This window comes from Atractosteus spatula, chromosome 6, assembly GCF_055471065.1.
Source record: "Atractosteus spatula isolate fAtrSpa1 chromosome 6, fAtrSpa1.hap1, whole genome shotgun sequence".
In the NCBI taxonomy this organism is placed as follows: Eukaryota; Metazoa; Chordata; class Actinopteri; order Semionotiformes; family Lepisosteidae; genus Atractosteus; species Atractosteus spatula.
In genome coordinates this window covers 15,485,001-15,511,808 of record NC_142711.1, presented here as the reverse complement: position 1 = coordinate 15,511,808, position 26,808 = coordinate 15,485,001, and the positions used below count along the sequence as shown (strand labels likewise).

At 43.9% G+C, this 26,808-nt stretch overlaps 10 non-coding genes across 10 annotated transcripts; 3 read left to right on the top strand and 7 right to left on the bottom strand.

Annotated features, from left to right (window-relative positions):
• Positions 1-21,311: 21,311 nt before the first annotated feature.
• Positions 21,312-21,384, bottom strand: trnat-ugu (transfer RNA threonine (anticodon UGU)). The gene has a single exon. It is a non-coding gene; the product is annotated as a tRNA-Thr (tRNA).
• A 202-nt stretch (positions 21,385-21,586) lies between these two features.
• On the top strand, positions 21,587-21,658 carry trnaq-cug (transfer RNA glutamine (anticodon CUG)). The gene has a single exon. It is a non-coding gene; the product is annotated as a tRNA-Gln (tRNA).
• A 276-nt stretch (positions 21,659-21,934) lies between these two features.
• Positions 21,935-22,006, bottom strand: trnae-cuc (transfer RNA glutamic acid (anticodon CUC)). Its single transcript has one exon. It is a non-coding gene; the product is annotated as a tRNA-Glu (tRNA).
• A 1,058-nt stretch (positions 22,007-23,064) lies between these two features.
• trnat-ugu (transfer RNA threonine (anticodon UGU)) lies at positions 23,065-23,137 on the bottom strand. The gene has a single exon. It is a non-coding gene; the product is annotated as a tRNA-Thr (tRNA).
• A 202-nt stretch (positions 23,138-23,339) lies between these two features.
• trnaq-cug (transfer RNA glutamine (anticodon CUG)) lies at positions 23,340-23,411 on the top strand. Its single transcript has one exon. It is a non-coding gene; the product is annotated as a tRNA-Gln (tRNA).
• Positions 23,412-23,686: 275 nt separating this feature from the next.
• Positions 23,687-23,758, bottom strand: trnae-cuc (transfer RNA glutamic acid (anticodon CUC)). The gene has a single exon. It is a non-coding gene; the product is annotated as a tRNA-Glu (tRNA).
• A 1,058-nt stretch (positions 23,759-24,816) lies between these two features.
• On the bottom strand, positions 24,817-24,889 carry trnat-ggu (transfer RNA threonine (anticodon GGU)). Its single transcript has one exon. It is a non-coding gene; the product is annotated as a tRNA-Thr (tRNA).
• A 202-nt stretch (positions 24,890-25,091) lies between these two features.
• trnaq-cug (transfer RNA glutamine (anticodon CUG)) lies at positions 25,092-25,163 on the top strand. Its single transcript has one exon. It is a non-coding gene; the product is annotated as a tRNA-Gln (tRNA).
• A 275-nt stretch (positions 25,164-25,438) lies between these two features.
• Positions 25,439-25,510, bottom strand: trnae-cuc (transfer RNA glutamic acid (anticodon CUC)). The gene has a single exon. It is a non-coding gene; the product is annotated as a tRNA-Glu (tRNA).
• Positions 25,511-26,568: 1,058 nt separating this feature from the next.
• trnat-ugu (transfer RNA threonine (anticodon UGU)) lies at positions 26,569-26,641 on the bottom strand. Its single transcript has one exon. It is a non-coding gene; the product is annotated as a tRNA-Thr (tRNA).
• Positions 26,642-26,808: the final 167 nt, after the last annotated feature.

Here is a 26,808-nt window from a genome sequence, read left to right as displayed (position 1 = left end):
TGTCCCAGTGGAGCAATTACACTCCACATTAACAAATCTCAATAACAGTCTCCCAGACTCATCTCAAAACAAAAGTCTCTCTCTCTCCCCTCTCTCTCTGTGACTCTTCACCTTGTTGCTAAAAACAAGTTTTGGTCAGCCCCTCAGAGGCTACTAATACTTCTGAGCTCTCGAAACACAGCTTCAAATCTTTTTTAGCCCCACAACCCTCCAATTCCACTAACTGACCCTGGACACATTTTCTTCCTGATTTTTAAGCAGTCACCTGACCAACCAACTTCCTGGAACTGGTCATGTGACAGAGCAGCTCCTCCCCCAAAAGGAATCAGGGGAATGTGGTCTCTACCAGGGCTGTGCTCTCACAGATCGTTTTCAGTAATAACAGGCATAATTTATTTACGCCAATCAGCGCTGTAGACTATTGTATTTGTGTATGTGTTTTCTATTTGTATTTTTATAAAATACATTTTTATGAACTTTTGTTCATGTTCATAAATGTCTGATGAGCAACCTTCAGTTTATCAGACTGTGCCTCTCTGCAGCTGGTACCTCAGTCTTTTGGGGTGCTATAGAGTGTGCCTCTGTCTCTGCTGCTGTTTTTTTAATTATGTCAGTTAATCAATCAGCTTTTTAATTAAATTTTAATCAACAAAGACAAAAATATTCCTTAAGCCTTTTGCAGCCCACTTTTGAGACATTGATCTAAAAGTACAATTTCGCAGGTGATACACTTGCAAATCCGAGATAGCATAGGAAACAAAGTCTGAAATCAAATGAGATCCTTCTATTTTTCGTGATCTTCAGCTATGGATCCCTCAATATCTGGCCTGGGATCTGGGTTGCAGTGAGTCTTGCCAGGAGTAAATGGATTTCTGATGATGGGTGGGCTATCTAACGAAAGTGCAAACTAGAAATCAATACTTCCCAATTAGCACTGCTCACAGGTTCCCTATTTTAATAACTTCAAAAAAATCTTTTTTTTGTGTGCAGTGAGCACTTGGAACTGTTTTTGTATTAATAGAAGAAACAAAACAACACAGGAAGATCCCAGGAGGTCTCACAGCCACACTTACCTTGTCTTTATCCCCAGGTTTGGTAATGCAGCTCATTATTGAGTTAATATATTTCAGACAACCGTTTGTTCTAGACTGGCATCTGAACTGGGACAGGCAGGATTGACATCAGGGCTCTATGGAGAAATCCCATTTGAACATGACGATTAAAAGCATGTTGTGTTGCACATTGAGGGGCCCTCATGCCTAGTCCACCTTTGGCCAGGGCTGGCCCTGGTAGTTTGTGACACGTATGACTCGATATCCCTCAGCTTCAATGTTACCACTCATAAGCTCTACCTTATTCTTTCAAAGGCTGCTTTTCTTGAATGACAAACTTTAATTTTCAATTTAAGATGATGAGTATCATGTAAGCATCAAACGTTTCTGTATTGCAGCTATATTATAGTTCTATCATCTCTTTTTATCCTTAATTATACCCCTGTTGTTTGAAAGGATCACATAAATAATTCAGGTGGGTAGCTGCGTCAGCATGTGTAGGCTGCAAAGGAACAAGTAATAGGTTTGTTCCAGGCTGAAAAGAGAAGACAGAAAACACCACGTTTCGGACGTGGAGCCTTCTTCAGGTGTGAGGTGTGAGAACGTTGTGTTTTCTTTCTTCTCTTTTCAGCATGGAATGAACCTATTATTTGTTCCTTTACATAAATAATAGTGTCTCCCCTAACTGTACAACTCCTAATAATGTATTCGGTTTTATTAAATACCACATATTGTATTCAGGGGTCTGTAGTGACACCTAGTGTTCAGAATTTTTATTGAGCATTTTAAAAGATGCAGCTCAGATTATCCTACTCCCTCCTGATTCAGTTCTTAAACTTTCCAGTTATTTTTGATATACTGTCCAACAACAGCGGTGGAAGTCTGGAACAAGCTACTGAGTCATGTGGCTGAAGGTGATGCTAAAATAAGGCGGATACTGGTTTCTTTCAAGAAATGGCCGGATGAGATCCTGGGATCAATTCACTACAAACGTACTGGGTGGGCCTAACGGCTTTCTCTCGCCTGTAGCTTTTCTTATGAAGACTCTGAGGACAACAGGAATATGGAACAAGTGTGGATTTATGGACTGCGCCTGTTTCAGAGACAGGTCAGCTGGCTCTCACCCTCCAGGCTTCAGCTGGAGAGATCACTAAACTGTTTCCAGACCTACAAATTTTACAACACGTTGGAGCCACTGCAGGAGGTCCTGTAGCTACAGGAGACAAGCTTCCAGGAAGCTTATATACAAGTAAAGATTTCAGGATATCTGTGGATATGACTTGATGTGATTCGCATGTGTGTCACCTTGGGAATGTAGTCTTTGTTCTCGCATTTGATTCATGTGTCCGAAGTTTTAAAACAACATTACTGACTATTGCTGCATTACTACTACTACTGCTACTACAACTACTACTACTGCTACAGTTACTACTACTACTGCTACTACAACTACTACTACTACTGCTACAGTTACTACTACTACTACTGCTACTGTTACTGCTACTACTGCTACTGCTACTACTTCTACTGCTACTGCTACAGCTACTGCTACTGCTACTGCTACTACTGCTACTTCTACTGCTACTGCTACTGCTACAGCTACTGCTACTGCTAATGCTACTTCTGCTGCTACTGCTACTGCTACTGCTATTACTGCTTCTACTACTACTACTGCTTCTACTGCTACTGCTACTACAGCTACTGCTACTACTACTAATAATACTTCTACTACTGCATTATGTTCCCACCTTGAGTTGTGAGAAAGTCCTTTAACAACTTAAAAACTCCTGATTGAGAGAAAAAAGTCCCTTCTGCGTTTTTCCTGATTGCAGTATATAGTCTAACAGTGCGACTAACAATATGGAAGACAAACTATTCCATCAACAATAAAAAAACGCATAATTTAGATATATTGTAAAACAACTCACATCACCACAGCACATGCATATCTTTTTCAATTTGAAAACGCTAAGACTCAACCTGTGAGTAACCCCAACAACCACATCACTGGTACAACACACGTCTGACTCACAGTAGTAGGGGATCAGCAGCAGAACTGCAATTATATTCGCTATTGTATTAACAGTTTCAACAGATACAAATCTTAACACAAAGCTGAAACCCTTTAAAACAGGAAATGCCGTACTTTATTTCACACGTGTATACAGATCACCGTGTGCCTGGTGGGTGTTTTATTTTGATAATACTACGACTTAGTGCCTGGGGCATACCTTCAAAGGTTTTAAAATTATATACAAAATCTGTAAATCAAACCTTTGTTGAGTTTGCATGAGAGAAAGGGGTACGTCTTGAGAAGCTGTGTTACCGCTTGCAAAGTAGCTGATTGACAGCTCACTTTGCACGAAGAATTTCAAGCAGAATTTACAGTCTGCCTGACTGTATTGTCACTTATTTTATTTAGCAGCAAGTTACCTTGCTTTTACAAGCAGCTGTGTTAACACGCAAGAATGTATATGCGACTTCTGTTTGACCCACCCGTCAGGGAAATGATTAAATCTCAACAGTTCCGACACGTACTTTGACATCAAATCTAAACCGAAGCTCTGTTTCTTTCGCAGGCTGTGCAAAATGTTTTAGACTCATGTGCTCACTTATTAAACTCTGAGATCCTGACTGATTTTACTTTTTATTTGTCTCCTGTAGCTGAAACAGCAAAAAAAAAAAGATGCCTTGTAGTGAATTTCACTGGAATTTATTCTAAAACCACTAACATTGTTACAGGGGCAGGACATGCGACTGCTGTGGTTCATAAATTCAGATTATCTAGCAAAAGCGCTGAACCCTTCTGAATGAAAAGTTAACACCTTTCTCAGTCTGTCTCTGAAGTTATTGTCTCCCTTCCTCAATTTAACATCTGATATGTTCCTGCCAGGAAGGAAGAAAATAACCAGCAAAAACAGATATAAAAGAACTAAAACATAGATTTAAAATTTTATATTTTAAAAATATACACAGCGTCATTAAAATGTTTTTTTTTAATTTTTATTTTAAACTAAATGCTGTATACACATAAAAATCTCAACTGCGATTTCTTTTAAAATGCCCATGCTCATTCCGAGCATCCTGGAGATTGCTGCCTGGAGGTTCATTAATATTATTACTTTATTGTTAATCTTATTTTAATTCTTTATTTGATTACTGTGATGTATAACATTATCAGAAATATGAATATAGGTCATGCATTTCAGGTGGGGAGCTGTGTCAGCGTGCGTAGGCTGCAAAGGAAAAAGTAACAGGTTTATTCCATGCTGAAAAGAGAAGAGAGAAAACACATCGTTTCGGCTGTGAAGCCTTCTTCAGGCGTGAGAAAGACAGGGCAGGCAGCAAAGATTAAATAGCACAGAACAACAGAAGCTGGGGGAGGAGAGGAGGCAGGAGAGGCAGAGAGGCCACTCAGGAAGTGCAAAGTGGAGAGAGGTGAAGAAAGGTGTGAAGTCAAAACCCGCATGAGAATAGAGAAGATTACAGGAAAAATAAGTCGGTCATTGAGAGAAGGGGGACGGTGTGAAACTAGTTTCAGGATGAGTTTAGTTTCTGTTGTTTTTCTGCTATGGTTGAGAAGTTCCTATATTTGGAACTATATATTTCAAACATATATTCCAAAACAACCACAGGTGATATTTTCAGCTACCAAAATATATTTAGTTACATGATTCCATATGAATAATTCCTGGTTTTAAAACTCCTTTTTGCAACAATAACGACAGCACGTTCATTATTAGAAAAGGCATTACAAACATTATAGCTTTCCATAAAGCTTTTTATAAAGTATGAACACTTTATATAGTTAGAACAAGCACATCAAAACTTTTCAGAATGAAGGGCTCACTGTTTCCCTGTGTTTTCACCTAGTTGTAAAATCAAACAGTAATAAAAGTTTCCCTGTGAGCATTCAAGCTGCCTTGTCAACGTTTTACTTTCCACTCAGCCTAACAAGTACTCATCACTACAGTACGATGGGGTGTTCAAAGGCATCGAGGCTCCAGTCAAGGCAGCAGGTAGCCTGGCCCCGTCCATTATTAGAGAGAACTATTACCTATTACCTTATATACTGCAATCAGGAAACAGAAAACCTGTGGGAAATAGAGGGCATAGGACTGTACCTCAAGAATCTGTGATATAGATTATCATGGAAACGTAAACAATGGGATTTGTCCGGATCTGGAAGTGATCAAAAATAACTTGGAAAAAATGCACCCGAACAAGATAAATTATTGTTATGTAACTATTACCTTGTCTTAACTTAATGAGGTGTGTTCATATTTACTGTTTTAAGTATATATATATATCTTAATATAAAGCTTCCTGTTTTGTGATCATCTGTATTTATTTGTGGAAAGAAAATAAAGTTCTTAAAAAGGTAATGAACAGTATGTTAGAGGAACAAGTAAAGGTTTATTCCATGCTAAAAGGAAAAAAAAGAGACACAACATTTTGGCTGTGAAGCCTTCATCAGGTGTGAGGGAGAGAGGGGAACTAGCAGATAAATAAGGCATGGGAGAACAAAAGACAGAGTAGAGAGGAAGTGGCGGAGAGCAGGGAGCAAATGGGCATGAAGCAGAAGAGAATGAGTGTCCAGGTTCAGGGAGAAATGGAGGAGAGGCATGAAAAGCCAGAATCTGCGAAGGAATGGAAGGGTTTTAGAAGGATACGAATCTGTCTTTGAGAGAAGGGGAAAGTGTGATTCTTGTTTCAGCAAAATTTTGGTTTCAGATGTCTTTCTGCAATAGGAGTTCTGAGGAGGATGCAGATGGAGAGATCAGTATGATCCCTGAATGTCTGTTGAAGGTGAAATGGGGAACTCGGCTTGGAGAGCTCTTTGATCCTCACAGATCTGACATGTTCCCTGAAACAGTCTATGAGGCTTCTTCCTGTCTCACCAATGTAAATAGCTGGGTATTTTCTGCAAGAAATGGGTGGTTAAGGTTGCTCAGATTAGGTGGTTGGCAATAGGAGATAAGGGGGTGGTCAGAAATAGAGTACCAGTGGAGGGATCATCCTGTAAAATGGGGAAGTTGTCATTAATGGTCCTGGAGGGAGAAAGGGTGTTAGGGTGGTAGGGAAGCACCAATGGAATGCAATGGTGAGGACGGGAGTTCCTAATTGGGTTGACTGGAAGACATGTTAACTATATACTTGAGGGATGGGTGGAAGTTAGTGCAGTGATGCAGAAAGTGCTCTAGCTGGTCATTACAGCATGGGGCGGCAAAGATGGAGTCATCGATGTATCGCCTGTAGAGGTCAGGGACAAAGCCAGTGTGGGAAGTGAAGAAGCGTTCTTCTACCCAGACAACAAAAATATGAGCATAGCTGGGTCTCATCCTGGTGTCCATGGCAACTCCACTAACCTGCTGGTAAAAAAGGTTATTGAATGAGGAAGCATTCAGTGGGAGGACCAATTCTGCAAGACGTACAAGAGTGTGGTTAGGTGGATCAGAAAGATTGTAGTTTGTGAAAGATTGTTAGTGACAGTGATAGGTAGCTTGTAAGTGTAGTTGTTTGAGGAATTAAACTACCATTGTGCAGTCTAACTGGCTTGTGCTGCTCTGTCGCTGCACTGCTGGTTCTGGGGGAGAAAAAGATCCTGTTGTGGAGAAAAAGGTTCTCATACACTTACAATTTTCTTGTGTTGTAGTCAGCTAACGTTCCTTATGATACCTCATTATAACACCCCCATATTGTGACACTAGCAGTTGCTGTGAAAGTAGTTTTCTCAAAATAGACTTCCTGAAATGCACAATAAAACAACAGCTCCATCATGATATTGAACACATATAGAGAATTACTAGTATGATATTACAGCGATCCTCCCTTATTTGACCTAGAGTGAGGAAGAATGCATAGGACAGCGGAACTGCAGGACTATCAGTGTGTATTGTGCTTTAATGATAGTGATAGAGGGCTGTAGACAGCAACAGAGAGAATGTAGTAGCAGCAGCTAACAGTCCAGGATATACAGTATATAGAGAAAAGCAACTTCCCTGTTTATATACTGGGAGAGTAATGAAACAACGATGAATAAAATAAATGTTTTAAAACCTTATAATAATAATTAAACATCAAATATATCATAGACTTAAGAATATACAGTATAGCAAATAATTTAAAATTAAATCAATAATAATGTTAAGATCAAAATCAAGCAGTCAGAACAGCCCCAAATATGAATCAGACCAGAGACAGTAGTGAGGTGAATCTTTTTCTTTATTCTTGATGTGCACACTGGGAGAATAAATCTATAAAGCACAGGAATCTTAAAGAATAGGAGCATACAACTGGCATTAAATATACTTCCGGATGGGGGTGGCTGGCAACGTATTGCTCAACTTTACTGTAACTTTGTAAACGTAGCTGGCTAATAAATTGCGCAGTGCCATAATTATCATTTAACGATCCCACCTACACTCCTAGATTGTCAGAAAACATCCCATAATACTTTCCCTCTAATCTTCACTGGAAGATACTGTACAGCCAAATAAGGAAGTTACTTTGCTAACCCACGGACTCGGGTATAATGACCTTGGTGTCCTTCACTTGAACCTGTATGAGTGATACATCCACACCTAGAGGTTTTAATGAGGACAGCTTCTATCAGCACTTATCTATAACTCTTAATACAGAAATCCACCAGGCTCCTTTCATCAAAGTCAACTTAACATCTTCTAAGGAACATGTAAAGGTTTATTCCATGCTAAAAGGAGAAAAAGAGACACAACCTTTTGGTTGTGAAGCCTTCATCAGGTGTGAGGGAGAGAGGGGAACTAGCAGATAAATAGGCATGGGAGAACAAAAGACAGAGTAGAGAGGAAGTGGCGGAGAGCAGGGAGCAAATGGGCATGAAGCAGAAGAGAATGAGTGTCCAGGTTCAGGGAGAAATGGAGGAGAGGCATGAAAAGCCAGAATCTGCGAAGGAATGGAAGGGTTTTAGAAGGATACGAATCTGTCTTTGAGAGAAGGGGAAAGTGTGATTCTTGTTTCAGCAAAATTTTGGTTTCAGATGTCTTTCTGCAATAGGAGTTCTGAGGAGGATGCAGATGGAGAGATCAGTATGATCCCTGAATGTCTGTTGGAGGTGAAATGGGGAACTCGGCTTGGAGAGCTCTTTGATCCTCACAGATCTGACATGTTCCCTGAAACAGTCTATGAGGCTTCTTCCTGTCTCACCAATGTAAATAGCTGGGTATTTTCTGCAAGAAATGGGTGGTTAAGGTTGCTCAGATTAGGTGGTTGGCAATAGGAGATAAGGGGGTGGTCAGAAATAGAGTACCAGTGGTCATCCTGTAAAATGGGGAAGTTGTCATTAATGGTCCTGGAGGGAGAAAGGGTGTTAGGGTGGTAGGGAAGCACCAATGGAATGCAATGGTGAGGACGGGAGTTCCTAATTGGGTTGACTGGAAGACATGTTAACATGACATGTTAACTATATACTTGAGGGATGGGTGGAAGTTAGTGCAGTGATGCAGAAAGTGCTCTAGCTGGTCATTACAGCATGGGGCGGCAAAGATGGAGTCATTGATGTATCGCCTGTAGAGGTCAGGGACAAAGCCAGTGTGGGAAGTGAAGAAGCGTTCTTCTACCCAGACAACAAAAATATGAGCATAGCTGGGTCCCATCCTGGTGTCCATGGCAACTCCACTAACCTGCTGGTAAAAAAGGTTATTGAATGAGGAAGCATTCAGTGGGAGGACCAATTCTGCAAGACGTACAAGAGTGTGGTTAGGTGGATCAGAAAGATTGTAGTTTGTGAAAGATTGTTAGTGACAGTGATAGGTAGCTTGTAAGTGTAGTTGTTTGAGGAATTAAACTACCATTGTGCAGTCTAACTGGCTTGTGCTGCTCTGTCGCTGCACTGCTGGTTCTGGGGGAGAAAAAGATCCTGTTGTGGAGAAAAAGGTGCTCATACACTTACAATTTTCTTGTGTTGTAGTCAGCTAACGTTCCTTATGATACCTCATTATAACACCCCCATATTGTGACACTAGCAGTTGCTGTGAAAGTAGTTTTCTCAAAATAGACTTCCTGAAATGCACAATAAAACAACAGCTCCATCATGATATTGAACACATATAGAGAATTACTGGTATGATATTACAGCGATCCTCCCTTATTTGACCTAGAGTGAGGAAGAATGCATAGGACAGCGGAACTGCAGGACTATCAGTGTGTATTGTGCTTTAATGATAGTGATAGAGGGCTGTAGACAGCAACAGAGAGAATGTAGTAGCAGCAGCTAACAGTCCAGGATATACAGTATATAGAGAAAAGCAACTTCCCTGTTTATATACTGGGAGAGTAATGAAACAACGATGAATAAAATAAATGTTTTAAAACCTTATAATAATAATTAAACATCAAATATATCATAGACTTAAGAATATACAGTATAGCAAATAATTTAAAATTAAATCAATAATAATGTTAAGATCAAAATCAAGCAGTCAGAACAGCCCCAAATATGAATCAGACCAGAGACAGTAGTGAGGTGAATCTTTTTCTTTATTCTTGATGTGCACACTGGGAGAATAAATCTATAAAGCACAGGAATCTTAAAGAATAGGAGCATACAACTGGCATTAAATATACTTCCGGATGGGGGTGGCTGGCAACGTATTGCTCAACTTTACTGTAACTTTGTAAACGTAGCTGGCTAATAAATTGCGCAGTGCCATAATTATCATTTAACGATCCCACCTACACTCCTAGATTGTCAGAAAACATCCCATAATACTTTCCCTCTAATCTTCACTGGAAGATACTGTACAGCCAAATAAGGAAGTTACTTTGCTAACCCACGGACTCGGGTATAATGACCTTGGTGTCCTTCACTTGAACCTGTATGAGTGATACATCCACACCTAGAGGTTTTAATGAGGACAGCTTCTATCAGCACTTATCTATAACTCTTAATACAGAAATCCACCAGGCTCCTTTCATCAAAGTCAACTTAACATCTTCTAAGGAACATGTAAAGGTTTATTCCATGCTAAAAGGAGAAAAAGAGACACAACCTTTTGGTTGTGAAACCTTCATCAGGTGTGAGGGAGAGAGGGGAACTAGCAGATAAATAGGCATGGGAGAACAAAAGACAGAGTAGAGAGGAAGTGGCGGAGAGCAGGGAGCAAATGGGCATGAAGCAGAAGAGAATGAGTGTCCAGGTTCAGGGAGAAATGGAGGAGAGGCATGAAAAGCCAGAATCTGCGAAGGAATGGAAGGGTTTTAGAAGGATACGAATCTGTCTTTGAGAGAAGGGGAAAGTGTGATTCTTGTTTCAGCAAAATTTTGGTTTCAGATGTCTTTCTGCAATAGGAGTTCTGAGGAGGATGCAGATGGAGAGATCAGTATGATCCCTGAATGTCTGTTGGAGGTGAAATGGGGAACTCGGCTTGGAGAGCTCTTTGATCCTCACAGATCTGACATGTTCCCTGAAACAGTCTATGAGGCTTCTTCCTGTCTCACCAATGTAAATAGCTGGGTATTTTCTGCAAGAAATGGGTGGTTAAGGTTGCTCAGATTAGGTGGTTGGCAATAGGAGATAAGGGGGTGGTCAGAAATAGAGTACCAGTGGTCATCCTGTAAAATGGGGAAGTTGTCATTAATGGTCCTGGAGGGAGAAAGGGTGTTAGGGTGGTAGGGAAGCACCAATGGAATGCAATGGTGAGGACGGGAGTTCCTAATTGGGTTGACTGGAAGACATGTTAACATGACATGTTAACTATATACTTGAGGGATGGGTGGAAGTTAGTGCAGTGATGCAGAAAGTGCTCTAGCTGGTCATTACAGCATGGGGCGGCAAAGATGGAGTCATTGATGTATCGCCTGTAGAGGTCAGGGACAAAGCCAGTGTGGGAAGTGAAGAAGTGTTCTTCTACCCAGACAACAAAAATATGAGCATAGCTGGGTCCCATCCTGGTGTCCATGGCAACTCCACTAACCTGCTGGTAAAAAAGGTTATTGAATGAGGAAGCATTCAGTGGGAGGACCAATTCTGCAAGACGTACAAGAGTGTGGTTAGGTGGATCAGAAAGATTGTAGTTTGTGAAAGATTGTTAGTGACAGTGATAGGTAGCTTGTAAGTGTAGTTGTTTGAGGAATTAAACTACCATTGTGCAGTCTAACTGGCTTGTGCTGCTCTGTCGCTGCACTGCTGGTTCTGGGGGAGAAAAAGATCCTGTTGTGGAGAAAAAGGTTCTCATACACTTACAATTTTCTTGTGTTGTAGTCAGCTAACGTTCCTTATGATACCTCATTATAACACCCCCATATTGTGACACTAGCAGTTGCTGTGAAAGTAGTTTTCTCAAAATAGACTTCCTGAAATGCACAATAAAACAACAGCTCCATCATGATATTGAACACATATAGAGAATTACTGGTATGATATTACAGCGATCCTCCCTTATTTGACCTAGAGTGAGGAAGAATGCATAGGACAGCGGAACTGCAGGACTATCAGTGTGTATTGTGCTTTAATGATAGTGATAGAGGGCTGTAGACAGCAACAGAGAGAATGTAGTAGCAGCAGCTAACAGTCCAGGATATACAGTATATAGAGAAAAGCAACTTCCCTGTTTATATACTGGGAGAGTAATGAAACAACGATGAATAAAATAAATGTTTTAAAACCTTATAATAATAATTAAACATCAAATATATCATAGACTTAAGAATATACAGTATAGCAAATAATTTAAAATTAAATCAATAATAATGTTAAGATCAAAATCAAGCAGTCAGAACAGCCCCAAATATGAATCAGACCAGAGACAGTAGTGAGGTGAATCTTTTTCTTTATTCTTGATGTGCACACTGGGAGAATAAATCTATAAAGCACAGGAATCTTAAAGAATAGGAGCATACAACTGGCATTAAATATACTTCCGGATGGGGGTGGCTGGCAACGTATTGCTCAACTTTACTGTAACTTTGTAAACGTAGCTGGCTAATAAATTGCGCAGTGCCATAATTATCATTTAACGATCCCACCTACACTCCTAGATTGTCAGAAAACATCCCATAATACTTTCCCTCTAATCTTCACTGGAAGATACTGTACAGCCAAATAAGGAAGTTACTTTGCTAACCCACGGACTCGGGTATAATGACCTTGGTGTCCTTCACTTGAACCTGTATGAGTGATACATCCACACCTAGAGGTTTTAATGAGGACAGCTTCTATCAGCACTTATCTATAACTCTTAATACAGAAATCCACCAGGCTCCTTTCATCAAAGTCAACTTAACATCTTCTAAGGAACATGTAAAGGTTTATTCCATGCTAAAAGGAGAAAAAGAGACACAACCTTTTGGTTGTGAAACCTTCATCAGGTGTGAGGGAGAGAGGGGAACTAGCAGATAAATAGGCATGGGAGAACAAAAGACAGAGTAGAGAGGAAGTGGCGGAGAGCAGGGAGCAAATGGGCATGAAGCAGAAGAGAATGAGTGTCCAGGTTCAGGGAGAAATGGAGGAGAGGCATGAAAAGCCAGAATCTGCGAAGGAATGGAAGGGTTTTAGAAGGATACGAATCTGTCTTTGAGAGAAGGGGAAAGTGTGATTCTTGTTTCAGCAAAATTTTGGTTTCAGATGTCTTTCTGCAATAGGAGTTCTGAGGAGGATGCAGATGGAGAGATCAGTATGATCCCTGAATGTCTGTTGGAGGTGAAATGGGGACCTCGGCTTGGAGAGCTCTTTGATCCTCACAGATCTGACATGTTCCCTGAAACAGTCTATGAGGCTTCTTCCTGTCTCACCAATGTAAATAGCTGGGTATTTTCTGCAAGAAATGGGTGGTTAAGGTTGCTCAGATTAGGTGGTTGGCAATAGGAGATAAGGGGGTGGTCAGAAATAGAGTACCAGTGGTCATCCTGTAAAATGGGGAAGTTGTCATTAATGGTCCTGGAGGGAGAAAGGGTGTTAGGGTGGTAGGGAAGCACCAATGGAATGCAATGGTGAGGACGGGAGTTCCTAATTGGGTTGACTGGAAGACATGTTAACTATATACTTGAGGGATGGGTGGAAGTTAGTGCAGTGATGCAGAAAGTGCTCTAGCTGGTCATTACAGCATGGGGCGGCAAAGACGGAGTCATCGATGTATCGCCTGTAGAGGTCAGGGACAAAGCCAGTGTGGGAAGTGAAGAAGCATTCTTCTACCCAGACAACAAAAATATGAGCATAGCTGGGTCCCATCCTGGTGTCCATGGCAACTCCACTAACCTGCTGGTAAAAAAGGTTATTGAATGAGGAAGCATTCAGTGGGAGGACCAATTCTGCAAGACGTACAAGAGTGTGGTTAGGTGGATCAGAAAGATTGTAGTTTGTGATAGATTGTTAGTGACAGTGGTAGGTTGCTTGTGATGGTAATAAAGTGTAGTTGTCTGAGGAATTAAACTACCATTGTGCAGTCAAATTGGCTTGTGCTGCTCTGTCGCTGCACTGCTGGTTCTGGGGGAGAAAAAGATCCTGTTGTGGAGAAAAAGGTGCTTATACACTTACAATTTTCTTGTATTGTAGTCAGGTAACGTTCCTTATGATACCTCATTATAACACCCCCATATTGTGACACTAGCAGTTGCTGTAAAAGTAGTCTTCTCAAAATAAATGCACAGTAAAACAACAGCTCAGTGTGTGTGTGTGGGATGGGTTGTGTGTGAGTGCGTGTGAGAGTGAGTGTCATATGTGTGATAGGGTGTGAATATGTGTCTTTTTATGTGTATGCGATGGTGGGGGAGAGTGAAAAATCATTTTGTCCTGTGTACATAAAAACTCAAGCAATTCAAACAGGACTCATTTCCTTGAATACTTTGTTTCACTTTCAGTTTCAGTTGAGTTGTGTGGTAAGAAAGACTCGATAACACACAGAGCTGGTCACATTAGCACAGCTCTTGTAACAGAGCTCGCATCTTTTATCCTGTCCTTGTCTGGTAAGTGTTTTGCCTGTAGTGAATTCAAAACCCTGCATCCTAAGAACCTGGAAGAAACATCCCATCTTATTCTGCTGAAATCCCGGAGTCAGAGTGCTGCAGCCAAACAGATCAGAGACTTACCACCCAAGAGGACCCTGAAACCAGAAGGTACAGTGCTTGCCATCCTACTCCTGAAGTTCTGTGTCTGCTGTGTTGCCTCTATATTCCTCCTAATATTTGTTCAGATTAAAAAGCACCCTTTTCTAGGAGTTCCTACACAAGAGAACATCCAGTGCTCTGTTTTTCACCTGAGTAAGTAAATGCAAGGATTACAGGACTGTAAAAATAATAACTCTGAGTCCCTTGTTCATTCAGGGTGTTCTGAGAACTGCTGAGACAATCAGACATGTTCAGCCCAATATATTTATTCAAACCCAAATCTATAAAAGCAAGATGTTTCAATATAAACATGCCAGCTGTTAATGTTCCTTTTTAGTAATTGAACTTGAGGACCTGGGATATATGAAGTGTACATATGAGATTAGAACTCCTAAAATTGAACAATTAATATGTAAGGAGTATTAATTAAAATGTACCCCTTCCTCTTTGTTGTATCAAGTAATTTTGTGCATTATTGCGTTCAATCTACTGTACTTGGGAAGCGGTTTCTTCACAATTAATTAATTAAAGAAATAGTCCATTGATTAATATTACTTAAAAACATGAGTAGCTCTGATACAAATTGCTTCCTGAAAGCTGAGTCTCCTCTGTCACAAAGTGGTGGTTGTTTGTAAATGTATTCTCAGAAATATGTAATATATGAAATACTTCTAATAACTTTCAACCCCTGTGTGAAATAAAGGTTCAGTTTCTCAAGCCTATATGGGACTTGAATCTTATCTTGAATCTTGTCAGAAGTAACCCTTTCTTAGCCATTGCATTAACATCTACAAAGAATTACCATATAGAGAATTGCTAGTGTGATATTACAGCGATCCTCCCTTATTTGACCTAGAGTGAGGAAGAATGGACAGGACAGCGGAATTGCAGGACTATCAGTGTGTATTGTGCTTTAATGATAGTGATAGAGGGCTGTAGACAGCAACAGAGAGAATGTAGTAGCAGCAGCCAACAGTCCAGGATATATATATAGAGAAAAGCAACTTCCCTGTTTATATACTGGGAGAGTAATGAAACAACAATGAATAAAATAAATGTTTTAAAACCCTATCATAATAATTAAACATCAAATATATCATAGACTTAAGAATATACAGTATAGCAAAAACATTAAAATGAAATCAATAATAATGTTAAGATCAAAATCAAGCAGACAAACAGCCCCAAATATGAATCAGACCAGAGACAGTAGTGAGGTGAATCTTTTTCTTTATTCTTGATGTGCACACTGGGAGAATAAATCTATAAAGCACAGGAATCTTAAAGAATAGGAGCATACAACTGGCATTAAATATACTTCCGGATGGGGGTAGCTGGCTAAGTATTGCCCACCTTTACTGTAACTTTTTAACCCTAGCTGGTTAATAAATTGCGCAGTGCCATAATTACCATTTAACGATCCCACCTACACTCCTAGATGATCAGAAAACATCCCAAAATACTTTCCCTCTAGTCTTCACTGGAACATACTGTACAGCCCAATAAGGAAGTTACTTTGGCAACCCACGGACTCGGGTTTAATGACCTAGGTGTCCTTCACTTGAACCTGTATGGGTAATACATCCCCTCCTAGAGGTTTTAATGAGGACAGCTTCTATCAGCACTTATCTAAAACTCTTAATACAGAAATCCACCAGGCTCCTTTCATCAAAGTCAACTTAATGTCTTCTAAGGAACAGGTAAAGGTTTATTCCATGCTAAAAGGAAAAGAAGAGACACAACGTTTTGGCTGTGGAGCCTTCTTAAGGTATGTTTCAGGCTACACAGCCGAAACATTGTGTCTCCTTGCCTTTCAGCATGGATTAAACCCTTTACTTGTTCCTTTGCAGCCTACGCATGCCGACACAACTACGTACTTGAATTTCTTACCTACTTCTAACATCTTCTAAGCCTTCGGACAGAAATGGGTATAAGATGTAACTTTCATATTATTTGAGGTTCATGAAGCAGCAATACAAAAGTAGGATGGACATATTACAGGATTTAAAAGTGATATAATGACAGCAAATCGTCAGTAATCAATCAATATTAGTATCAATCGAAACTGCAGTTTCAATCGACGATTAGAATACATTTGCTCTGCTTAGAAAATGTGATACTACAAATCTCAGTTCTTACAGTAATAATATTTTTTTATTTATAAAGGACTTTTCCAAACCCAAGGACACTATACATGGTAGTAAATAAGAAAAAAGAGATAAAATACAATAAAAAGTCAATATAATGAAACAAGAACAAACAGGATAAACTGTAAGATATAGGCCCTACTAAAAAGGTCCGTTTTATGTTGAGATTTGAAAAGAGTCAAAGACTTTGTCTCTTTGAGAACCAGAGGAAAGGAATTCCTTGACAAAGAAGCAGTGACATAAGAGCCATGGTCACCAACAGTCTGAGATGTCATCCTGGATACAGTGAGCACAGAACCAGCCTCAGCTGACCAGAGCCTACAGGGGGGAGTTCAGAGATTAGAATGACCTTTTAACAAATGTATAAAAACTTTGCATTTCATTACCCTGTAATTGAACTGTTCAGTATTTTAATATAAAATAAACTGAAAATAAAAAAATATGAAGGTACTTAGGTGGTAACAGTAACGCTAACCCCTGTGCCACTGTGCCACATTCAAGGTTATATACTGTATAATACAAAGTCACATGGTATGTATACTTTCATCAAAACAAAGTGTGCGCAGAAAATATTGCAAATTCCTATTCCACTTGTGCTCACTGTGGTGTGTGTGTTCCAGACCCCACAGTAATATCGTGCTGGTGTCCCAAGATGTGGCAGGATAGGACTCACTGGATCATTGTCTACTTTGTCGGGCTCAGTGCTATTACTTGTGGAGAGTCTACAAAATCGGTGAGTTTATGTATTTACTTAATATATGCGCACATGTATCTCGCAGACACCTCCCAGCCCTCTTCGAGTGCTGAAATCTGCTACGCCAAAAGACCAGCCTCCTGAGGCAGGAAACTTCACAGAAAGTGACATCACTGCAATGATCTCATCTCGTGAAACCTATACAGAACACTCTGCTACCTATGACATTGTAAAAATATATTAAAAACTGATTCATTTGCTCAAGCTAGGACAGAATTCACATTATTTCTTTTAATTCTCAACGTTTTGTAGTGTGGTGATTACATACTCATTAAAAAAAACACAATTCTTAAACAAAATCTGTCTTGGACAGGCAAACTGGTATTCTTGTGTTAGCTGGTAAACTTATTCATTGTTATGAAAAACATGATTGCTTTACAATGTATTATATATTTTTTTCTATATATATTACTTCTATATTGCAGTTCCCTCAAATGACGAAGCTGGACATGGCCAAGAATTCAGTTGATGATCAGTATGTTAGCTGTCAGACTAAGATGATGAATGTCACAGTGAAAGGAGGGACTTCTGGAGAAGGAGAAGAATGAGAGCAGTTTGTTTAATGAAGCTTGGAATTATGCTAAATGCACTGACACTGTACCTGGGGGAACACCTGAGCACTGCAGAGCAATTTTTGTCTACACCTCCAACTCCATTTACCAGGAATTCAATGAAGCCACAAGAAGCAGTGGGGGCAGCGTGCAGGAGTACATGAACACCTACCCATACAAGTCTCTTCACTTCCTGCTGACCGACGCTCTCCGCTTGCTGAGACAACAACATCCTCTCTGCTATAAGGTGTACAGAGGAAGTAGAGAAGACTTTGTGGCAGAAGTGAACTCAGAAATAAGATTGGGCCAGTTTTTATCCAGCTCTAAAGATGAAGCCTCTGCACATGATTTTGGAGATACTACCTTCTTCGAAATCCAGACCTGCCATGGGGTGGACATTGAGAAGTTCTCCCAGTTTCCAACTGAGGCCGAGGTGCTGATCCCTCCCTTTGAGAAGTTCAAGGTGAAGTCAGTGACAGAAACAGACAAAGGCAAGAAGATTGTTCTAGAATCCAGTGGAACCTCCAGTAATCATGAATGTTCTTTCTTAAGGTACGTTGATCAGCCTTTAATGTTGGTTTCATTTCAGTCTTTATTTGAATGGGTTTGTGGAAATAAAACACATAATGACCAAAAAGGAGGCTATAAGCAGGATGTGTTCGATAATGACGTAGAGTTGTGTGGGAAAAATAAACTTTTGGGACATTTAAGCCATCTGGAGTGTTGATATCTCAGTGGCTTTTTTTAAAAAAAGTGTTAAATTTATTCTACTACACCACCTAGTTTATACAGGACTAGGAACTCAATTTTATTCTGGGGATTCACAAAAGCACAGGACACTGCAATGGTGCCAGAGAAGGAACATCCAGAAGATTTATTTTCAAGGATAAGTAATGCATTTAAACAAACAAATCAATGAAAAAAATCATTTGGGAATAAAACAGTATCTGCTCAGAAAATATACACACTAAAGCACCACAGAATTCTGAGGAACATAGTTCACTACATTTAAATAGACATACTGCCAACAATAACACAGTGCCAAAGTTATGATACAGACAAACACAACTCAGACTTTAATAGGAAATCACAGTTATTTCAAATGTCATCTTCACAGAAATACAGTGACCTGGCTCACCCCATACAGCCCAAACTTGCCAGCAAAAAGGATCAGTGGTTTGGCTGACTCCATACAACTCAAACCTCTCACTTGGTATCTCAGCTATACTCACCTGATGCCTATTTAGCAGAAGTAGTTTGACCCAAGGAAGAAAAGTTAAATATAAAAAAGGATGCGCTTTTCATCTTTGTCAAAGTCTTCAAATGCAGAGACTGAGGTAGGAAACAATTAGCAAGGATTGAAGAACTCACCTGGACATAATGCAATTAACACACCTTAAGGAGAGGCACATGGAGGTGTGTGGGGCTGCTGAGTCAGTTTGGACCAGACATTGGGCAGAAGGGGGCAGGAAAGGAAACAAAGAGGTGATAGGGCCCCATGGCACCGGGAATACCACAACTGTAGTATGGCCATGTTGAGTACTTAAGCTTAGAGGAGAGAAAGGAGAGAGGTATGGGGAATGGAGGACACACGTGTAGGAGATATTTAGGTGATAACTGGGGACACTGCTAAACAAAAGGTTTAACTGTTAGACTATGCAGTACAGACAACAGTAGAGGGGATTTTCACTGTGCTGAATGAACTGTTTAAGGAAAGGCCTTCAGTAGCAAGTCTTTGGTCTGCGTTTTCAGGGCCAGACAGGAAACTGGGGTGTCTTTGAGGGTTTTTATCCTCTGGTTGTGTGAGCTGTTCAAATGTTGGAAACCAGAAGAACAGGAGGGCTCTACAAATAGTGAGAACAATCTCCGTAACCAGCTCCTGGCAGGTCTGCAACTAGTACCTCTACAAAGGGAGTTACATCGATGGGAGCCCACCCTGGCCTTCCAGGACTGGGCCCGGGAGGCACAGCTGCTAGAGGAGGACGGCTGGGGGGAGAATTCTGAAGCTGCAGCCAACGCCACCATCGTAGCACTGCCTTTGGCCTCCACTGGACCTGCTCAAGGAGAGCTGCATACAGAGCTCCAGCTAATGCTCCAGCAGCAGGTGGAGGACTTAGGGAAGTTGATATGGGAGGAACAGAAAGAGCCCCAGCAAGAACAGAAGGGCCAAATTAGTCAGATGGGGAAGTAAAACCTCAGAAATCTGATTGGACGGATTCCTTCATTCGTGAAGACCGACAAGAACTACACCAACAGGTACTGTAGTAGTTGAGCTCTCTATCTGTCCGGCTGACTCTCTCCTCTTGTACTCCAGCTGCAGCTCTGCCCCTCACACCCTCTCCTCCTGTGTCCTGGCTCCGGTGCTCTTTTTGGCTGTGGTCCTGCAGAGCCTGCTGGGATAATACCAGGGAAACTGCTTGCTGTCCAGGGAGGTGAGTCTTTATCTGCTTACGATACTGCTATGTGTTCATGCCTGAATCTCTGAGGGCTGGAGATCTCATCATCTCTGTTCTTTTTACAGGGCAGCTTGATGACCCTAAAGTACTGACCTCCAGCTCCTGTTTATTACCCTCTTTCTCAGGACAAAACCACAAAGAAGAAATTCATTGACTAACCTTTCTCACTGGCTTTACTGAAAATGCAGTTCGTGATTCATGGTGTTGGTGTCTTCTGTGTTCTAATAGCAGACAGAGATGTAGAAATGCAGTTTGGATTACAAAGATGACATGGAAATAACAGATTCATGTAAATAATATGGATTTTAAAGAGTCTACACTATTAGGAAAAAGATGAGTTACGTAGAATCAGTAAGGATAAGATGCTGACTCTGTTTCAAGGATCTGTCATGCTTTTAACAATTTCTATCTTTACCTGATTACATGATTAACACTCAATGATCAGTTTAATACATTTTCTCAACGTTTAAAAATATGTTTAATAAAATTGTAATCATTTGAATGTATTTCTTCTAATAATTACTGTATTTACTATAACAGCATATCATTTTTATGGTACATTTACTAGACTGCTGTTGTAAAATAAATATTGTAGTATTACACTTCTCTACTGTACCATAACTGTTCTACTGTAAAGGGACTGTAGCCCCTATTTTAACAGAACAGTTCTCCTGTACTGGGACTGTAGCTCCTATTGTAACAGGACTGTTCTCCTGTACTGGGACTGCAGCTCCTATTGTAACAGGACTGTTCTCCTGTACTGGGACTGCAGCTCCTATTGTAACAGGACTGTTCTATTGTACTGGGACTGTAGCTCCTATTGAAACAGTACTGTCCTACTGCTGCCAGCAAGAAAACATGCTTTTACTCATCAACCATTCTAGGGCCTGTCCAGGAAAATCTCTCCCGCCCTTCTGCTGAACTGCTGCTTCATCCATGCAGGGGCCCCCGCCTTCTTAATCAAGGAGTTCAATGGCAGCATTTGTCGCAAGTGCTTGTCAGTTCCCACACAGTCGGGGAGGAGCCCAGGACTTGATGAGGACAACGACAGCCAGCTTGGCATTGTTTTCCACGGCACCTATCAATTATCACAGCAGGGTGTGACGTCCCCGGGGCGTGGGGTGTGAGTGAGGGACAGGAAGCGAGCAAGAGACAGAGGAAGTCAAGAGCCACCACACCCTGTTGCTTGCCAGTAATCACACAATTATGGCCCTCAGCTGATACCCCTTTACAAGCGGGAGACCCTGCTCCGGGTGCAAAAGGAGGGCGAAAGGCCCCAGCGAGATTTGAACTCGCGACCCCTGGTTTACAAGACCAGTGCTCTAACCCCTGAGCTATGGAGCCACAAGGCTGCGGGGCCTGACTCACGCGCACACAAACGTACCGAGTTACGCAGCTGGCTACAGGAGGGAGACACGGTGCCCGGCTCAGCTACACAGCGGAGAAAGCAGAGAAAGGACGCCACGGCGAAGCTGAAGTCACGCACTGGCCCGTGGAAGACGCCGCAGATCACAGAGGGAATCGACAGTCGCCCCCTCTCCCATCCGGTTCCATGGTGTAATGGTTAGCACTCTGGACTCTGAATCCAGCGATCTGAGTTCAAATCTCGGTGGAACCTGTCGCGAGTGTCGTTGAAATCGGAAGCGGTGTGTGGGATCGACGGCTGCTTTCCTCGCGCGTGCCTCCCGGGGCAAGGGGACCCGCTTTTACTCATCAACCTTTCTAGGACCTGCTGTATATCACCCACTACAGCGGACGACTGAGTGTACAGCAGACATGCGTGTATTTTATGACAGAAGTTCCCGCGTCGGCAAAATACCCGGAACACCTCCTCCGAGTTCAACGTCCAGCATGGCTCTAAGGGAAACAAACGGGGTGGGGGAAAAAGCCACGCTTCCCTGACCGGGAATCGAACCCGGGCCGCGGCGGTGAGAGCGCCGAATCCTAACCACTAGACCACCAGGGACACGGGGGAGGGCCCTCTCCCGTCTGTGGCGTGCCCGCAGCGCGACCGACATCGGCCCTGAAAGCGGGGCCAAGCTCGGCGATCTTTAATTGAGACAGAGACTCATCGACCCGCGATTTTAAAACTGCACTAACGCGTTGAAGACACGACCCCGCCTGCCGTCGTCACTTAGATCTAACCCGCAAAAGAATCACTGCTACAACAGCTTCCGTGACGCAATGGTCAGCCAACTGGGGGAGGAACCGTGGTGTGAATGACTGGAAGGACACAGCAGGGAAACCCACGAGGTTCAGTGTCATACAGACTAGTGTCGCTTGACAGACAAAACTTGCAGTACAAGATTGCTAAAGATTCTTCACAATCACAGCAGTTACAGCCATCACACATCGGCGGGTTAACACTCACACACACAAAGAAAACCAGATCGCCCAGCACAAAGAAGAAAACAAGACTTACACCAAGTCGAGAGTACTTTGCCGCTGGGGGAACGGAATCACGACAATCTTCGATATTGACGTCAGGCTTTCCCTGCACAAGGCCAGAACCAGACCGCGAAAAGATGGCTCCCTCCGGGATGCCCGCGCTGCTCAGGTCGGGCCCCTTATGCCAAAGCAGCCTGTGGCGGGCAATGAAAACACAAGAAGCCAGTGTGTCCGCTTCCTGGTCTGCACAGGCTCTCCAGGAAAATCTCTCTCGCCCTTCTGCTGAACTGCTGCTTCATCCACGCAGGGGCCCCCGCCTTCTTAATCAAGGAGTCCAATGGCAGCATTTGTCGCAAGTGCTTGTCAGTTCCCACACAGTCGGGGAGGAGCCCGGGACTTGATGAGGACAACGACAGCCAGCTTGGCATTGTTTTCCTCGGCACCTATCAATTATCACAGCAGGGTGTGACTTCCCCGGGGCGTGGGGTGTGAGTGAGGGACAGGAAGCGAGCAAGAGACAGAGGAAGTCAAGAGCCACCACACCCTGTTGCTTGCCAGTAATCACACAATTATGGCCCTCAGCTGATACCCCTTTACAAGCGGGAGACCCTGCTCCGGGTGCAAAAGGAGGGCGAAAGGCCCCAGCGAGATTTGAACTCGCGACCCCTGGTTTACAAGACCAGGGCTCTAACCCCTGAGCTATGGAGCCACAAGGCTACGGGGCCTGACTCACGCGCACACAAACGTACCGAGTTACGCAGCTGGCTACAGGAGGGAGACACGGTGCCCGGCTCAGCTACACAGCGGAGAAAGCAGAGAAAGGACTCCACGGCGAAGCTGAAGTCACGCACAGGCCCGTGGAAGACGCCGAAGATCACAGAGGGAATCGACAGTCGCCCTGTATCCCGTGCGGTTCCATGGTGTAATGGTTATCACTCTGGACTCTGAATCCAGCGATCTGAGTTCAAATCTCGGTGGAACCTGTCGCGAGTGCCGTTGAAATCGGAAGCAGTGTCCGGGATCGACGGCTGCTTTCCTCGCGCGTGCCTCCCGGGCAAGGGGACCTGCTTTTACTCATCAACCTTTCTAGGACCTGCTGTATATCACCCACTACTGCGGACGACTGAGTGTACAGCAGACATGCGTGTATTTTATGACAGAAGTTCCCGCGTCGGCAAAATACCCGGAACACCTCCTCCGAGTTCAACGTCTAGCATGGCTCTAAGGGAAACAAACGGGGTGGGGGAAAAAGCCACGCTTCCCTGACCGGGAATCAAACCCGGGGCGCGGCGGTGAGAGCGCCGAATCCTAACCACTAGACCACCAGGGACACGGGGGAGGGCCCTCTCCCGTCTGTGGCGTGCCCGCAGCGCGACCGACGTCGGCCCTGAAAGCGGGGCCAAGCTCGGCGATCTTTAATTGAGACAGAGACTCATCGACCCGCGATTTTAAAACTGCACTAACGCGTTGAAGACACGACCCCGCCTGCCGTCGTCACTTAGATCTAACCCGCAAAAGAATCACTGCTACAACAGCTTCCGTGACGCAATGGTCAGCCAACTGGGGGAGGAACCGTGGTGTGAATGACTGGAAGGACACAGCAGGGAAACCCACGAGGTTCAGTGTCATACAGACTAGTGTCGCTTGACAGACAAAACTTGCAGTACAAGATTGCTAAAGATTCTTCACAATCACAGCAGTTACAGCCATCACACATCGGCGGGTTAACACTCACACACACAAAGAAAACCAGATCGCCCAGCACAAAGAAGAAAACAAGACTTACACCAAGTCGAGAGCACTTTGCCGCTGGGGGAACGGAATCACGACAATCTTCGATATTGACGTCAGGCTTTCCCTACACAAGGCCAGAACCAGACCGCGAAAAGATGGCTCCCTCCGGGATGCCCGCGCTGCTCAGGTCGGGCCCCTTATGCCAAAGCAGCCTGTGGCGGGCAATGAAAACACAAGAAGCCAGTGTGTCCGCTTCCTGGTCTGCACAGGCTCTCCAGGAAAATCTCTCTCGCCCTTCTGCTAAACTGCTGCTTCATCCACGCAGGGGCCCCCGCCTTCTTAATCAAGGAGTCCAATGGCAGCATTTGTCGCAAGTGCTTGTCAGTTCCCACACAGTCGGGGAGGAGCCCGGGACTTGATGAGGACAACGACAGCCAGCTTGGCATTGTTTTCCTCGGCACCTATCAATTATCACAGCAGGGTGTGACTTCCCCGGGGCGTGGGGAGTGAGTGAGGGACAGGAAGCGAGCAAGAGACAGAGGAAGTCAAGAGCCACCACACCCTGTTGCTTGCCAGTAATCACACAATTATGGCCCTCAGCTGATACCCCTTTACAAGCGGGAGACCCTGCTCCGGGTGCAAAAGGAGGGCGAAAGGCCCCAGCGAGATTTGAACTCACGACCTCTGGTTTACCAGGCCAGTGCTCTAACCCCTGAGCTATGGAGCCACAAGGCTACGAGGCCTGACTCACGCGCACACAAACGTACCGAGTTACGCAGCTGGCTACAGGAGGGAGACACGGTGCCCGGCTCAGCTACACAGCGGAGAAAGCAGAGAAAGGACGCCACGGCGAAGCTGAAGTCACGCACAGGCCGGTTGAAGACGCCGAAGATCACAGAGGGAATCGACAGTCGCCCCGTCTCCCGTGCGGTTCCATGGTGTAATGGTTAGCACTCTGGACTCTGAATCCAGTGATCCGAGTTCAAATATCGGTGGAACCTGTCGCGAGTGCCGTTGAAATCGGAAGCGGTGTCCGGGATCGACGGCTGCTTTCCTCGCGCGTGCCTCCCGGGCAAGGGGACCCGCTTTTACTCATCAACCTTTCTAGGACCTGCTGTATATCACCCACTACTGCGGACGACTGAGTGTACAGCAGACATGCGTGTATTTTATGACAGAAGTTCCCGCGTCGGCAAAATACCCGGAACACCTCCTCCCAGTTCAACGTCTAGCATGGCTCTAAGGGAAACAAACGGGGTGGGGGAAAAAGCCACGCTTCCCTGACCGGGAATCGAACCCGGGCCGCGGCGGTGAGAGCGCCGAATCCTAACCACTAGACCACCAGGGACACGGGGGAGGGCCCTCTCCCGTCTGTGGCGTGCCCGCAGCGCGACCGACGTCGGCCCTGAAAGCGGGGCCAAGCTCGGCGATCTTTAATTGAGACAGAGACTCATCGACCCGCGATTTTAAAACTGCACTAACGCGTTGAAGACATGACCCCGCCTGCCGTCGTCACTTAGATCTAACCCGCAAAAGAATCACTGCTACAACAGCTTCCGTGACGCAATGGTCAGCCAACTGGGGGAGGAACCGTGGTGTGAATGACTGGAAGGACACAGCAGGGAAACCCACGAGGTTCAGTGTCATACAGACTAGTGTCGCTTGACAGACAAAACTTGCAGTACAAGATTGCTAAAGATTCTTCACAATCACAGCAGTTACAGCCATCACACATCGGCGGGTTAACACTCACACACAGAAAGAAAACCAGATCGCCCAGCACAAAGAAGAAAACAAGACTTACACCAAGTCGAGAGCACTTTGCCGCTGGGGGAACGGAATCACGACAATCTTCGATATTGACGTCAGGCTTTCCCTACACAAGGCCAGAACCAGACCGCGAAAAGATGGCTCCCTCCGGGATGCCCGCGCTGCTCAGGTCGGGCCCCTTATGCCAAAGCAGCCTGTGGCGGGCAATGAAAACACAAGAAGCCAGTGTGTCCGCTTCCTGGTCTGCACAGGCTCTCCAGGAAAATCTCTCTCGTCCTTCTGCTGAACTGCTGCTTCATCCACGCAGGGGCCCCCGCCTTCTTAATCAAGGAGTCCAATGGCAGCATTTGTCGCAAGTGCTTGTCAGTTCCCACACAGTCGGGGAGGAGCCCGGGACTTGATGAGGACAACGACAGCCAGCTTGGCATTGTTTTCCTCGGCACCTATCAATTATCACAGCAGGGTGTGACGTCCCCGGGGCGTGGGGTGTGAGTGAGGGACAGGAAGCGAGCAAGAGACAGAGGAAGTCAAGAGCCACCACACCCTGTTGCTTGCCAGTAATCACACAATTATGGCCCTCAGCTGATACCCCTTTACAAGCGGGAGACCCTGCTCCGGGTGCAAAAGGAGGGCGAAAGGCCCCAGCGAGATTTGAACTCGCGACCCCTGGTTTACAAGACCAGTGCTCTAACCCCTGAACTATGGAGCCACAAGGCTACGGGGCCTGACTCACGCGCACACAAACGTACCGAGTTACGCAGCTGGCTACAGGAGGGAGACACGGTGCCCGGCTCAGCTACACAGCGGAGAAAGCAGAGAAAGGACTCCACGGCGAAGCTGAAGTCACGCACAGGCCCGTGGAAGACGCCGAAGATC